This window comes from Eptesicus fuscus, chromosome 3 (genome assembly GCF_027574615.1).
Source record: "Eptesicus fuscus isolate TK198812 chromosome 3, DD_ASM_mEF_20220401, whole genome shotgun sequence".
Lineage (NCBI taxonomy): Eukaryota > Metazoa > Chordata > Mammalia > Chiroptera > Vespertilionidae > Eptesicus > Eptesicus fuscus.
Window position 1 is genome coordinate 14,792,036 of NC_072475.1, and position 17,606 is coordinate 14,809,641.

The following is a 17,606-nucleotide window of genomic DNA, read 5'->3' on the forward strand; positions in this document are numbered from 1 at the left end:
CCGTGGAGGCGCCAGAGGCTCCTTCCACTGCTGCTGCACTTGCCAGCTGTGAGCCCGTGGTCTGGCTGAGCGGCGCCCCCACTCCCACTGTGGGAGCGCACTGACCACCAAGGGGCAGCTCTTGCATTGAGCGTCTTCCCCCCGGTGGTCAGTGTGTGTCATAGCGACCAGTCGTTCTGGTCGTTCCTTCTTAACAGTCTCTGGGCTTTTACATATAGATAGATAGATACTAGATTTCTTCAATATGTGATGAGTTTGTAAAAGTTAATAAAGAACAGACTAACAATGTACAGTAGGTCCTCAGGTTATGTTGGAGATCTGTTCCTATGGCGCGACGTAACGTGATTTTCGCCGTAAGTCGGAACCCACATACATAAGCACCTATGTCACTCACATGGAGCACATACACAGCAGTAATGAATTGAAACAGTAAAAAAAAATTTACTGTGGTAAATACAGTAAATAATAAAAAAACATAAAGCACATATGTACATATGTCTAAATGATGGAACATTTTTTTTAATAAATAAATAAATGAGAGATGGTGACATAACCACAAAACAATGTACGTAGAGTCTGACATAACCTGAGGACTGCCTGTAATTTTTAAATTTAGCAAGTCTATGGACAGACAATTCATAGAAATGTAAAAAAATGACTTAGTCTTATTTTAATAGCTTAATCTATTAAAATCTATTAATTTTTAATAGCTTAATATTTAATAGCTTAACCTTAATGAATTTTTAAAAAAACAAAATGGAAGTAAAACTGCATTTTTTAAGTTATTAGAATAGCAAATATCATGGCATTTATTAAATTTCAGTAGGTGGAAAAGCACATATATAAGAAGCACACATTACTTGTGTGAGTATATAGGATCCTTTGCAGTACTAAAAATGAACATACCCTTACACTCTAGATAAAGAGACCACACCAATAAGGATAATTTAGAGCATAGTGTCTGTGCCCTATTAATATTCTCTTTACATCTTTATAAGAAGGCAACTTCATGTGGACATCTGCATTTTTTTCTGAGGGTTGCTTTCCTATCTATAAGAGTATGCCCAACTATACTCAGAGAAATCCAAAAGTACTAAATAACTAAGTCCCTGTCGGCAGCCCACTGTCAACGGTGGACTGGACGGGAGTTGCTAGATAAATGTTATGGAATTAAAGCATGTTCTACTCTGTAGGCCAGAGTTTTCCAGCAAGGCTGAGCTTCTACACCCCACATTGACAAGTTTCTTAAAATTGCACTCTTTCTTGGATTCTCTTTTTTCCCCCTCTGTCTCTTTCTTCAATCTCTGTCCTGTTTCTGGAATAACTGCCAAATAAATGATTTGTACCCAAGAACTTTTATCAGATTCTGTTTTTGGTAGAACCGATCTATCTATCTATCTATCTATCTATCTATCTATCTATCTATCTATCTATATAAAACAAGACAACAACTAATCTATATATAAAATTGAGAAATATGCTAATTAATTGGGACTCTGTAATGGGTCAACCAGACAGGAGGAGGTTTCATGTGCAGTGTCGGGGGTGGGGTGGCAGGGGCCTCCACATGCCTGTGCTGGGGGAGGGCTTGATCAGCAGTGGCTGCGGCTGCTTCAAGGGCCGGAGAGGGAGGCAGGGTCAGACCGGCAGGGGCTGCAGCTGCTGTGGGGCCCAGAGAGTGAGGCAGGGCCGGACTGGCAACTTGAGGGTGGGCGGCATCACGCAATTTCGAATCACATGCTGGGCTCCTAGTCTATCTATATAAAATCCTAAGCGACCATTACACCTGAACGGATGACCGAACAGGCTGCGTGGGGTGACCAAGCCAGCAGGGGGGTTAGTGAGGGGTGGCCAAATGACCGAACAGCAGGCTGCATGGGGCAACCAGGCTGGCAGGGGTGTTAGTGAGGGGCGACCAAATGACCGAACAGCAGGCTTCTTGGAGTGACCAGGCCAGTAAGGGGGGCAGTTGGGGGCACCCAGGCCTGAAGAGGGGCAGTTGGGGACAATCAGGTCAGCAGGCAGAGGCGGTTAGGGGTGATCAAGCTGGCGGGAGGGCAGTTAGGGGTGATCAGACAAGCAGGCAGATGAGCGGTTAGGAGCCAGTGGTCCAGGATTGTGTGAGGTTCGGGCCTAAACCAGCAGCCGGACATCCCCCGAGGGGTCCCATTTTGGAGAAGGTGCAGGCTGGGCTGAGGGGACCCTCCCCACCCCCGAGCATGAATTTTGTGCACTTGGCCTCTAGTAAAGAATAAAAAACATTTATTTGAGCAAAGGAAAGATTGCAATCTGGGACTCAGATTCAGGCAGTAACCTAAATTTGGCTTTGAAGAGAACAAAGAAAGGCAGAGTCTATGAAGGACAAAACCATAAGAGCTGTTTGCATTAGGGCCTCCTTGTAAATGAAGGATGTTGGCTAGGTCAGTTGGGATTGGTTAGGCCCATTGTGTAAATGGAAGTTGCTGGTTTTTGAAACAGATTGGTTCCTTTCAAGTTGAAGAATGCAGATGGTCTGGTCACCTTGATGAGGAAGAAGTAAAGACCATATATGTCCATGTAGCAATCATAGATCCAGCACATTTGTTGTTAAGTCTTGAGCAACAGTCATCCACTTAATGATTTTCCCAAGAACTGAGACGTGAGATGTCCATAAGCCTTACTTCCTCAATGGCCCCCAACTCCATTTTAAGTGACTCTCTTAGCAATATTTATTCTATTTTATTTTCTCCATTATCAATATCTATTTCAACCTTGCCTGTAAAAGGAAAGGATTTGAGGGGGATATTGATATCCTTATGTATAAAGATTGGTTGAACACATTGAAGTGCAGCCTATAAAAGAAGTAGTTTGCTTCCTTCAAAAGTGAATGTGCTAGCTCTCTGTACACTGATAACAAATGTTTTCCAAGCTATGATACTAGGTTAAAAATAAGGAAGTACTTAGGTATGTGTTTATATAATTATATGATATCTCAGGTAAAATAAAGAGTTAATGATAATATGATAATAGAAGTTATTTCTGATAACAGGACCTGGAGGCTGAGGATAAAGAGAATCAGCAATATGCTACAGACCCTGTTGTGCCATTCAATTTTTATTCTATGTGCATTTGTACTTGTTCAAATACTGAATAAAAGGATACAGAAAGGCAGAATAGATAACTTCTTGTCTATGCGATTATAAGTTGAATATCCCTTGTTAGTCCAGCCTTGAGAAAATTGAACTTCATAGAAGAGTAAATAAGTTATCTGAGGCTATTGTGCTAAATGCTATTATTCCTCAGTCAAGCTCAATCCGAAGTTTTAAATGTAAGTGATATTTCATAACCAGAGTCCTTCTGCATGACTGGCCATGGACATAAAAGCAAAAACAAAAAATAAGACAACAACACCCCAGAGCCCTGGCTTTCTAACATGGCAATCTCATATTAGAAATAGATAGGGAACACTTTGAAGGATTTTGAGATGTTTTCCAAGAACATGTTAGAACTGAACAAGAATGTGATGAACATTTCCTGAGAGGCTGGAAAGGCCAGAATACTTTGTATGCAGTATGTAAAAAAAAAAAAGGAAAAAATCTTATATGTAAAAGGATTCTAAAATCTGTCTATAAATTCAGAGTGTTATTTTCATATACTCTTATTATTATATAATTATTATCTTTATGTATTCCAGTCAGAAAATAAAATTATAAGCAAAGAGTGATTGGAAGAAAATTTTTCATTGCTTGAAAAAGCAGGTGTCTTGTTTATTGTTTCCAATTTAAAACTCTATATTAGATCCTCTACTGTCAGGTTCTTAATTGTTCTCCTCCCTTCCCCCCACACCATCTTTTTTTTGCCATAAATTTCTGGGTGTTGTTCACTTTGTTCAATAATTAAAGATTTTTCCAACAGACAAATGAAGATGTATCATCTGAGCCAGCCTGGCAAATCTTCAAGTATATCAAACCAGAAGAAATTTGTCCCCAGAAAGAGCTGTAAATGTGTTTGAAAATAAAATTTAGTTGTAGCCAGTATTTATTAGGCCACTGATGTTAACATCTCTGTCACTTTACAAAGGTGAGAATACTGTATGGTATGGAGACATGGCACATGGTAACACAGATTATAATAAAGAATTTCTCGCCAAAACCGGTTTGGCTCAGTGGATAGAGCGTCGGTCTGTGGACTGAAGGGTCCCGGGTTCGATTCCGGTCAAGGGCATGTACATTGGTTGTGGGCACATCCCCAGTAGGGGGTGCGCAGGAGGCAGCTGGTCGATGTTTCTCTCTCATCGATGTTTCTAGCTCTCTGTCTCTCTCCTTTCCTCTCTGTAAAAAATCAATAAAATATATTTAAAAAAAAAGAATTTCTCTATATGCTTTTCTTAAGTATAAAAGAAAATGTGATGCTACTGAGTGGGAGGATATGGAGAATAACCATTATTTTAAAAGTAAAGATTACAAGTTAAACCAGAGACAAAATCATTTAAAGATTCATTTTAGATCTAATCATATATTGATGCCAGTAACTACTTAGATACACTTTAAAACAAGATATTAAGTCTCAATTTTCATCAAATATGCTTTCTTGATATTTTCCTAAATATGTGCAGTTAATATGAGGTCTGCTGTATTTAACCTGGTAAAAAAGATAGAAAATGCTCTTTTAATTCTGTTGAATTAGAGTGTGGTAAATAGAAGATAATACAACCAGACATTTAGAGAATAATTTTTGAAGAAAGAGCTGGCTGCATAGCTGAACCTTTAATATGAAAACCACCAGCTCTGTATCTGACCACTTTGACTGAGAATTCCTTGTCAAGACACATTGTCATGCCCTTTCAACTTGTGCTTGTTCAAAAGAAAGATCCACTTTTGAGGGATCGGCTCTAATTTAGTGCATCAAAGTCTGCACCTTTAGAATACAAAAGAGGACCTTAAAACTCCTCTCTAAGATAACCAATCATTTGTAGCTAGCAGGAAAGATGCAGTTCAAAATACAATTGTCATAGATTTCTTCTAATATAATAAAGAAAACCAACACAAACCATCTTGAAAACAGCAACATGATTTTGACAGGGGGAAAAAAAAAGTCTGTAATAAATTCTCACAGTACCTCCTTTGCCAAAATTACTCAAGACAGCAACAACGAAAACTAAAACAGAAACTAAAATGTGTTAATATAAGTGAAAAACTTCTCTGTTGAAGGAATAATCACAGCATACAATATCTGTGTGTTTTCAGAGTCAATTCTACAGTATTTAAGGGGAAACTGTGATGAATGTCACAAACACACAATCTGTAAGGTCACTGAGGATGTTCTAGTGTGATTGGATCAGGCTTGGTCTTTAGTTGTAATTTCAATGCAGTCAGAGCTCTTGAAAATAAGTGCCTATTCCATGTCTTTCTTGGATTAGTTGACATAGGCATTATTGGGTTCCCTAAGACAGAATAGAGTACCTGGCCAAGTAATAGAGTTAAAAGGTTATACCACTTTCACCAAGGTAAAGTTTTCACAGACTAGCATTCAGATGAATGCCATTATATCCAACTTTGATTAAAACCAAAACCACTTCAGTAAGAAAAAGAAAAAAAAAATCAGAAGAAACAATAGCAAGAAGCTTGTCAACTCAAGTACTGATAAGAAATGCTACATATTAAAAGGACCAGGAAAGCCAATGTTTGGCTGGGTACTTTGGAGCTGTGATAGTATAGCCATAGATTTATTCACTTGTCTTTCTTGAGCTAAGGAGAAAAGCAAAGGGGGAGGGGGTATGGATAGGGATGATGGCATTAACTGTCAATGAGATATTTATATGGATAAAAATTCCCTTCCCAAAGTTACTGATTCAACAAAGCAGAGTGGTAATAAGCTGGAAAATATGGCATATAGATTTTAAAGGATATGTGTTATTTGAGAAGTTGGGGCATTCTATGCTTTGAAAGGTGAGGAAAGAGTGAGGAAACACAATGGAGTTACCATAGCAAAGCTAACAAAATTATTTAAATCATAATGAGCTAAAACTTGGGAAATATAATTTATTTTACTTAAATTTACTTGAGGACTTAAACTTCTTAACTGTTCAGTTGTGTGTCAATCACATCCTATATAATAAAAGTCTAATATGCAAATCGACCGAACGGCAGAATGATTGGTCACTATAATGTGCACTGACCACCAGGGGGAAGACACTCAAAGCAAGAGCTGCCCCCTGGTGGTGCTCAGCCAGAAACCGGGGTCACAGCTGGCGAACGCAGCGGTGGTGGCAGGAGCCACTCCCACCTCCTCAGCAGCACTAAGGATGTCCAACTGCCAGTAGGAATCCCCTGAGGGCTCCTGGACTGCGAGAGGGTGCAGGCTGGGCTGAGAACCCGCCTCCCTCCCCTCAGTGTATGAATTTCGTGCACTGGGCCTCTAGTCCTAATAAAAGAGTAATATGCAAATTGACTGTACCTTCGCTATACCCACCAGCCACACCCACCAGCCATGCCCATCAGCCAATCAGAGCAAGTATGCAAATAAACCCAACCAAGATGGCTACAGCCACAGAGAGCAGGAGGGAGGCTTGGGTTTCCCAGGCAATGGAGTAAGCCAAGCTTTCTGCCTGCCCTTGCTGGCCTAAGCCTCTGCTCCAGGCTACAAAGTTTCAATTGTAGAAGGCAAATAAATTCCAAATACCAGGGCCTCCACTTGGGTCGCCAGGGTGCATACCTGGCCTACAAACCACCACAGGCCCCTCGCTTAGGCCACCCCATGCCCCAAGGGAACCCCCACCCTGATCCGGGACACCCTCAGGGTAAACCAGCTGGCCCCCACCCATGCACCAGGCCTCTATCCTATCTAATAAAAGAGTAATATGCAGATTGACCATCACTCCAACACACAGGATGGCTGCCCCCATGTGGTCAAAGATCCTGCCCCCATGTGGACACAAGATGGCCACCACAAGATGGCCAGCAGGGGAGGGCAGTTAGGGGTGACCAGGCTGACAGAGGAGGGAAGTTGAGGGCAAACAGGCTGGCAGGGGAGCAGTTAGGCATCAATCAGGCTGGCAGCAGAGTGGTTAGGGGGTGATCAGGCTGGCAGGCAGAAGTGGTTAGGGGCAATCAGGAAGGCAGGCAGGCGAGCAGTTGGAAGCCAGAAGTCCTGGATTGTGAGAGGGATGTCTGACTGCCCGTTTAGGCCCAATCGAGGGGTCCCAGATTGGAGAGGGTGCAGGCTGGGCTGAGGGACACCCCTCCCCCTCCATGCATGAATTTCGTGCACCAGGGCCTCTAGTATATACATAAAAATCCTTAGCTAACCCTCTGAAGACTTTAGAATGTTCGGACATCTGGAAAATCACCATAGTGGACCAATCCAGAGGCTGAAAAATTCAGGACTGGTTTTTCTCAAGAATGATTTTTTACTATTAGAGGTCTCAACATTTGCTCTTCTCTTTGGAACACTCTGGGTATTACCAAGATCCTTGAATACAACTTTGTCATTTAATTCTAGGGATGGCTCTTAATTAATTTACACTAAGTTGATAAAGGTGATACTAGTTGGCATCTTTATAGGCAAAGTAGTCACCTTGGAAAATTTGCAATGAAACATTAAGAAGTCACCAAGATTATGGTCTAGAATTCTAATGGGTTCATTTTTAGGTCCCATCCACTTCAATCTGAAATATAAGACACTATTATTCTGACACTGATTTAATCACGAAGGACACAGCTGGACAGTAGATAATACAGCTTTTGTTTCAATGTGAGAACTACATAGATGATAAAGAAGAGCACTGATACCTTTCAAATAAGATGAGAGGCCTGTTTTAGTTTTGCAACTTCTAGAAAATATTTACTTATATTTGACTAGAGGCCCTATGCACGAAATTCATGCAAGAGTAGGCCTTTGCAGACCTGGCCTGGCAGTTGCCTTGGCCCTCGCAGCCCTGGCTTCACCTGGATGGAAGGTCGTCTGGATGGTCGTTCTGCTGTTTGGCTGTTTGGTCAATTTGTATATTATGCTTTTATTATTATAAATAATAAAACTACCAACAACAAAATCAGGAAATGTTAACATTACTGGAGTTGTTCCGTTTTTGCCTTTTTGCCAGTCTTACACGGTCTCATAGCTGAGATCCCCTGAGTTAATCACCCCAAGGAGAGCTTAGCATATGAATATAGACAGGTGTGTCCTTTAACATAGTTGAAGTCTTCATTTACAAATGTAGGGCACTTGTCAGTGTGAATGTAAAAAAAATAAGGTATTAATTTTGGTATGCTTAAGTAATTAACATATGTTTCCAGCTAAAAGTAATGTTTTGAAGTTTAAAATACTTTCAGTTCACCTATGTTTCTGAATCAAGTGTCAATCTGATGAGCTCTGAAATTAATCATTTGAACTGTTCCTTAACTACATAATTTAATTGATTAAAAGATTACTCTTCTAGAGTTTTTAACATGAAAAGACTTATTAGAAAATGATCACCTTGCTAATGCATAGCAGGAGATTTCAAGCTAGAAAAGAAACTGATTGGTTATAACAATGTTATTTGCAATACCAATAGAAAATCAGTCTTTTTGTTGTTTTCACACATTTCTGGTACATTTACATTCATGGAATGTAAGAAAAGTTTGCCTAGAAATTCTTGAAAGGTCATTGATTCTACATTTCCAGATTTGCTTGTTTTTATTAACAACTAAAATAAAAATGTATGAATGTGTCTTAAAGATTCTTTTCTTTCATGGAATCTAGTAAGCAAGCATGTGTTAATTTGTGTAAACTTATCTTTAGAATTTATTTTGTTTATAATTCTTGCTTTCAGAAAAATTGGCATTAATTATAACAGCAGAAGCAATTTCAAATGTCAGTTCAAAATTTTACAGCTTGAAACAGCTCATCCTTCAATAATTAGGTCAATAAAACTAACTTAATTTAATTCAAACAGTGATGCTGTTTTTAAGGCCTTGTGGAGTCATTACAATTAGTAATTCATAATTAGTATTTTATTGATGTCCTAGCACCATGTTGCTGAGGATCATCAAGAAACTATGATGATTGGTCATAATTTGATAAACTTTCAGAACCATTGCATTAATTATGTGCCTTCCAATTAAATCTGAAGTTAATGAATATATATGAATATTGTGGAGATGAATTTAAAGGACTGCTCAATCTTAATTATAAGACAGTTCTTTTTCTAAAATTCTAATTATAACTATCCTAGTTATTAGATTTAGACAAAATGAGGCTTATCCAAAATATGAAATTAGAATATTGTTCATTCCCAACAATCAGCTTTCTAAAATGGTAATGGTGGATTCAAAACAGCAGTTGATGTAATTTCTGCACAATATGATGAATAAAAAAACTAAAGAGATTTTTAGAATGAACCAATAACAGAAAAAAATCCATTAAAATTAAAGTAAGTGATTTCAGTAATTTAGCCTCTATTTTTAGCATAAAACCATGATATAACCGAAGTCAAATTTAACTTTATTTATTTAGCAAATAAAATAAAAGAATTAAAATAGGAAAAAAACACATTTTCATACAAAAAATCTCTTACCAGTCAAAGTCTTTAACATCTTTTTCTATATTGATGGGGCTGAGGGAGGGCAGGGTCACCCTCAGTTGGCTCCAATTAAACTTAATTATCAGAGTTTATTTTTGAAAGGCATTTTAATGACCAAATAGTTAGAAAGTAAATGTATACATATTTTGAATTTAAATGAGAATGAGCATCTGTAGTAATGTCTATAGAATTCAGATGCTGTACCTCTTCTGAGTAATTTCTATAGGGTTCCAAAAATATAAATGTTAGTTAAGGATCTCACTCTCAGTCCATTCAACAGGAAGCTGATGCCCTTGTTATTAGTGCCTTTTGCTGTTTCCTTACTTTGCCCGAATTTTTGAGATTAAAGGGCCACTGACCAAACAAACTAGCATAATAGTCTTAATAGTATAAAAAATATGGGGGACATTGTTCCTACAAAATAGAAAGAAAAAGCTAAAATGAGAGGCAGAAACAGGGCTGGCCAGGGAGAGAGAGGAAGAAGAAAAAGCAACTGAACACTGAAAACCTATTTAAAAAAAAAATGTTGGTTTTTAATGTACAAATAGTCATCAGATACTAACTAGACTTTAATAGCTTTTTTAGTTCATTTTAATTGATAGTGAAGTTATGGGCAATGGGGGATTGGGTTCACAACCAGATTCTATAATTCATCTAGATGTGTGATTTTTAAACAACATATTAAACTCCCTCCAACATTAGGGGTTTTGAATACTTAAGTTATGAAATCCCTTACTAACTCCAAAATTCAGTGTCTATGAAAATATAACTGCCATCAAAGTCCACAGTTTATGCTTGGAACAACTTGTTATTCATGCACTTAAAAATCTTAATTAAGGAATATACTCCAAGGTCAGTGTTAAAATGAGAAAGCAAACAGACACAAGTGTTTGTTAAATTAGCAAGAAATTTAACAGCTATATATTTAGTGTCTATTACATGTCAGGTGCTGCTCTAGGTACTGTGTCAAATTTTGCAATTTTTAGCTTCATACACTTTCATTTCAACAAGATTTATATAAATGAAAAGAATCTTCAAGGTATTTATCCTTGCAGTATTTCTATCATTTTTGATAAATGTGTATGTGCAAATGATTGCATATAACCATTCATTGCAACAGTCTCACAAAGGATTGCCTAATCAAAAAGCATTTGAATTAGGTGTATTGGAAGCCTGAGCAGTGAAATAGGTCACCACAAAGGAAAAGGCACAGATATCTGATAGAATTTTAATCTAAAATTCTAGGAACAATTTTTAAATCTTTGTGATTTTACTCTTTATTGTTAATTCATGCTCTTAGATAGCTCACTCTAATCACATCCAGCTCCCAAGTACTTAAAATCGGATGTTCACTCTGAATGAACTAAATATAAGGTGTTAAGAATATTTGAATATTAAGACCTCCTTATGGTTTCATCTGCTTGTGGAAAACTTCAGTTTGGTAATGGTGATGATAATGATGATTTTGGTAATGATAATACTGATGAAAGAAGAAGTTTTTCATTGTTACTATTACTATAATGTTATGATTACTATTACGGCAGTTGACTCTATAACAATGTGGGGCTTAGGGATGCTGACCCCTAAGCAGTTGAAAATTTACATAAAACTTTTGACTCCCCCAAAACTTAATAGCCTACTGATAATAGCCAACTGTTGATAGGAGCCTTAATCAATAACATAAGCAGTTGATTAACACATGTTTTGCATGTTATATGTATCATGTACTGTATTCTTATAATAAAATAAGTTAGAGAAAAGAAAATGTTATTAAAAATCATAAGAAAGAGAAAATACAGTTACAGTATTTATTTGAAAAATTTCAAGTATAAGTGGACCCATGTAGTTTAAACCCATATTGTTCAAGGGTCAACTACACAACATTGGCAGCCACAGATTCAATCTATGGGTCAACACAACACCAATTATGTCACATGTAAGTCAGCTTCAAAACCCAAAATTATATGAGTCATTATTATTTTTACCTTTTTATACTTCACATTACCTCAATATATTTATTTATTTCTCCTAGGTAGTAAGCAGCTTCTTTATTTCCATGTATACTTTTATGGTCTCTATTTCTGTAAGGTTTGCCAATTTACCAAGGTTTGAAAATGGTTCTGTGGTTTTTTTAATGGAAATTCTTCAATATATGAAATGTTTATATGCCACTAGAGCTATCCGCAGTCCCCTCAGCTCTCGATGATCCTAAAAAAGTATTGCATTTGTTGCTAGCAAAAAGCCTTAGTGCCTTCCACAGCCAATTGGGGGTCTTCTATCATTCTGGAAAATTTCAACCAAATGAAACCATAAGAGAGCCTTTTTTCTTAGACAGACTTGTGTAAAGAGGGTTAAGACTACCCTAGCATAATGAGATTGACTATGTCTTTTACTTCAAGGTTATATATTCTCTTCTGTGTCAAAGATTAGATGAGTTTGCAGAGAGTAGGCCTATAGAGCAAGAAAGTAAAGGAAACCATTCTCTAAGTGACTTGGGCTTGGGCAAAGATCGCGATGCTGCAATAGACTGAAAACGGTTTAAATGCAAGCATTTATCAGAATGTCCATATTATTTTGCTAATCCTAGATTTGGAAGTAGCTGTTTAAAAGCAGTACCTGGGGTGGGGGGTTTAGGGTATGAAAAAGGTGAAGGGGAATAGGAGGTAAAAGCCTCCAGTTAGTTAAAAAAATGTATGTAACAGGGATGTAATGTGAAGCATAGGAAAAATAGTCAATATTATTGTAATAACTTCGTAAGGTGACAGTAACTAGATTTATTGTGGGGATCACAACATATGGAATATATCGCATAGGTCAAATCACTGTGTGATATACCTGAAACTAATATAATATTGTATGTCAGTTATGCTTTTATAAAAATTAAAATAAAAGCAAAATCTGTGTTTATGTAATCTAAAATGTTATTTAATTCAAAAGCAATATCTACGTTTATGTAATCCAAAACATAACATCTATAAACTTTTCTTATTACTCTAATTGTTATCTGTGAGGTTATTTTATTTATAAGTAGTATGTATTGCATCATTTCTATGTCTATTGTATTAAGCTAAAAAAGTTTTTTGTTCTGTTTTCTTTCTATTTCAAATGCTTGGGACCCAGTTTTGGTTATTTTCTATGGCTATTGTTGTATCGTCTGTAGGAAAATCTGTACTAAAAGCATTAAAACAATAATATCATTTTGTAGGGCTCAGAGTGTTTTAAACATGTCCAGAACAGAAATTTCAGTGACATTTGTTTTTTAAATCTTGAAATCTAGCCTTAAGATTATCACTTGGACCAAAGCCTGGGAAAGATACAAAACACCTTATGTGCAAGTGGGCCACAAGCTCTCAAGTTGCTAAATTGCAGTCTGACATTCTGGTGCAGGGGGCCTCCCCGAGGACTTGCTCCGTGGAGGAAGGCTTATTATTCAGCCCAGGGATGAAAGTGCTCGTGTCATCGTTGATGCCATGCAAATGCTCCCCGCACAGAATGGGTGCTTTGAAGCCTTCACATGTCAGTCCTCGGGTTGCATTTCAGTCCTTGGGTTTTCATGGATCAGTTCCGAAAAGAAAATGTAGCAAAAGCTGCACAAGAATCTCCAGAAATAGCCCAAGTCAGTAGCAAATTAACAGGCATTCTGTTGGACATATTGACTTAGTTTGTAATTTTCTTGTTGCTTGTTAAAAACCAGAATGTACTTAGAGCCTTCGTCTCTGTACAGCATAATATGCCATTGATCTTTTCATATAAAAGTGCTTGTTGGGAATATCTGTCCACTTGAGCTTTTACATAGGGCACAGTTGGTTCTGATGGCAAAGCTTAATGGAGAGGTATGCGTCCTTATATAGAACAGGTGAAGGAAAGGCAATGGATAGGAAATAATTCCCACCGAATTTCCAGGGTCGTGTCGTGTAAATGCAAGTCTGACAGAAACTGCTACTTGTATATCCAGACATGTTCAATGAGGGTAATATATGCCTTTCACTTCAAGCCTTCTGCAACTTTCCCATTAACGGTTAGTACTCTTCCTATAAAGACTCTGGAGTTCATTTGTGTTGCTTAAATATGGAATTTATTTTTAAAATTAAGTATAAAAAGGGAACAAATGAAGCAAAAGAAATCTGTAAAAGCCCTCGCTGGTTTGGCTCAGTGGATAGAGTGTTGGCCTGCGTCTGAAAGGTCCCAGGTTCAATTCCAGTCAAGGGCTCATGCCCGGGTTGTGGGTTCCATCCCCAGGAGGGGGTGTGCAGGAGGCAGCCAGTTAATGATTCTCTCATCATTGATGTTGCTCTCTCTCTCTCTCTCTCTCTCTCTCTCTCTCTCTCTCTCTCTCTTCTTCCTCTCTGAAATCAATAAAATAATAATAATATTTTTTTAAAAATCTGTAAAAAGTAAACAATATAAAGGAATCGTTATTTTCATGCATAAATGGAAACATTTACTGAGTGACACGGTGTGCACTGCATGTTTGGGTTTGGTGGGAATAAGAGGGGCTGGGAGTACAAAGATGGAGAAAAATGTTCCCTGCACTGCAATAAAGTAAACAAGACATTTAAATAAATATTAACAGTTCACATAGGAGATGGACATTGGAAAAGAGTATAATAATGCAACAAGGATGTGTGAGGTTACAATTATAATCATAATTCAGAGAATGGCTAAGACAAAAAAGCATAAAGTATTCAGAAAAGGCCTATGATCAAGAACATAGACAATGAATAGGAAGTGACAGGAATGGGAAGAAGGTGGGAGTTTGAGGAGATGTACAAATTCAGGCAGATGGCTAGCATTTTTTGTTTTTGTTTTTTTATTCTTTAGACTATTACAGATGTTTCTCTTTATTCCTCATAGCCCCCTCCACCCGGTTCCTGACCCACCCCAGGCTTTCACCACCTTATTTCTGTGTCCATGGGCAATATATACATGAATTAAGTTCTTTGGTTAATCTCTGGTTGCAGGAAATTGAGAGTACCCATATGATGGTCTAGCTTCCCATAAGCTCTAAGGATTTCTGTTGTTTTGTTTTCATATATTTCTTTTCTTTATGTGCATAGATGGTGATGGTGAGAGTAAGAGTAGGACCTATACTTTTATTATAGTCTATAATAATAAAAGTATAATATGCTAATTATACAGGACGTCCTTCCTTCTGGACAAAGCCACAGCGGGCGGGGGCCATGGTAAAGGTGGCAGAGGCAAAATCTATGTTTATGTAATCCAAAATGTCTATGTCATTCAAAATCAATATCTAAGTTTATGTAATCCAAAAGATAACATGTAGAAACTTTTCTTATTACTCTAATTGCTATTTGTGAAGTAGTCATAACATAAAATGTTCATTCTTAACTCTTGGTCATAATAATCAAAGGCATTTTTTTCTTCATGTCAAAAGAAGTTGCAATCAATATGTGGTATTTCTAGTAACTATTTTAGGGATTTGGTAATGGACAAATCCATGGTTGTAGAAGTTGCATTTATCTACATTCTTCTTCACTGTACATTTGGTGTCTGCAGGCTGTGCAACACTGGGAGCAGATGTAGTTGACTGTAGCCATGCCTCCCACTCTCATGACCTTTGGCCTGGCTCATATCCCTTGCTGTATTTCACCCCTGCACTTTCACCCTAGAGACTTATATTACCTATCCTTTACCCAAATACACTCACCTAGTACTTGCTCTTTTAGGAATGAGACAATGATTACATGCTCATTATAGTTACACAGGTAAATAATATTGGGGAACAAAAGAAGGCTAGACATGTTGTGCTCTTCTTATTAACTCCAGAAATGTTAATTTCTGTCAATAACAATTGGATTTCTGTAAATAATAACATTTCTGTCAGTAATAATTAGATTTATTTTGTCAACACAGAACCATTAAACATTTAGTGTATGTGTGTGTATGTGTGTATGTGTGTGTGTATTTCCCACCCTGATTTGAATTGTACCTAAATTTAAGTGAGCAAATCCCACAATAACTCAGGATTTTAATTTATGTTTTCTATAAAATGAGATCATAGATTTGGAAGATTTCCTCTATTTAACTTTAATAGAATGTAAACCTAAGCAGCCAATGTGTATTCACTTAATTTTTCCAGTTAGTTGCAACAGATTATGCCAATTATAATCAAGAAAAAAACTTAGAAAATGTTACTATTTTAGAACTTAGACAGAAAGTTGGAGACATAAGATTTTTGCCTGCATAGTAAGTTAAATAATTACAACTTTTAGCTTACCTTAAATATATACAAACCTTACAATTTGTTATATCCTAATAACTATAATGAAAGGCATTATAAAATAGAGACTTTCTGCCTTAACGTGAATTTTACTAATCTAAAAGTGCAATGCAACCTTAATTTTAAATTATTACAATAATTTAATATAATGTTAATCTTCAAGGAGAAGGATAGCTAACAAAGGGCATTCTTTTCAATATAAAGTACACATAATAAAAGTTTTCAAATTATGGTTTTAAAGTGATCTTTTCATAGCATGTTTCTCTGAGATATTTCTTCTTCATTTTGTTAAAGTATTACTCATAGAATGAAGAAAACCTTTAAAAAATGCTACTTATCATACCTCTAAAATCTTTTGTCATCATAGTGAAAGTTAACAAATATTTAAAAAGGATTTTTTTTCTAAAAACAGTTACTCAGATTAAGATTTGACACATATTTTAAATACTTCCTATTTTAAATAGTCATCAGCCCAAAATTCCAGGCTCAAAACTGCTTCTTTCACAGTCATGTGACTATTAGGATTGTTTCTAATCTACATTCCAATTGATTAATATTTTTTCATCATCATTTGATCAGCTTGTTTATTTATTAATTGACTTGGCCAAGTACTTATCATCTCCTTTTTGAAATGTCTGGAAACCATTTATAAGTTTTTAATTATTAAAGAACTTAGAGTTAATCTAAAATACATTTGTGCTATGTCAACTTCTAGTTTATATTTAATTTTCTGAAAATTAGATCTAAATTATACATCACTAAAATTTACTCAGTGACTCTACTAGAGCTTATCTCCATCCTATATAAGTATGATATTTCTAATTTATTTGGAAAATATTTCATCAGCCCTCCATTATGGCTATTAAGTGCTAAGCACTATACTAAGCAAAAGAGAACAATAAAGGGACTTATTCCTTTTGAGGTCACAATCTAATAAGGAACATATGTTTAGGCACAGAAGAAATAATGACACAATGTCAGCAGGATACGCTCTCCTTAGAACTTATCTGAATATCATCTTAAGGGTTTTAAAAAAATCAGTGCTGCAAGTTTATAATGAATGAATGAATGAATGAATGAATGAATGCATCCTATCTAATAAAAGAGTAATATGCAAATTAACCATCACTCTGTCACAAAGATGGCAGCTCCCATAGCCACAAGATGGCAGCGCCCAGTCCTTTCAGCCCCACCAGAGTCCCCCAGTCCTGGGGGGGGGAGCCGCTGAAAGTGGGCAGCGTGAGCGGCCTGGCAGAATGCTTGCTTCATCGCCCCGGTGATGAGGCAAGCGTCCCACGCCTGGCCACGGATGGGCCTCTGGGCTGTGGAGAGCCTCTAAGCGGTCAGACCCCTCAGAGAGCTACTGGTGTATGGATTCATGTGCAGGGCTACTAGTTAAAATGATAAAAACTATTCTCTGAAAAGAAAGATTGGAAATGCCCCTTAAACATGGAATGAGAATGAAGAAGTGCAGAGGGGGAGAGAAGATATTCCCCAGGGACAGAATGTCATAAAGAGAGACCAGACATGGAAATTCAGGTGATAGATTGTGGGGGGCAGTGAATAGACCACAGAAAAGGTGCCTAAATACTGGTAGTGAGAAGACAGGCTGAAGATGTGTCAAAAGTTTTAACTTGTAGATTCTGTAATGAGAGTCTTGTTTAGAGATGAACTGTTTTAAATCATTGAAGTGCTCTAGCTTTCTTGCCACAGGTGCCTCATGGAATATGGTAGCAACTAAAGTATGTTCAAGGAGATTTTATTGCAGAAGCAAATTAATACTAATGAAGCAAAGATGTGGTAAATATCAGATTGGCTTAACTG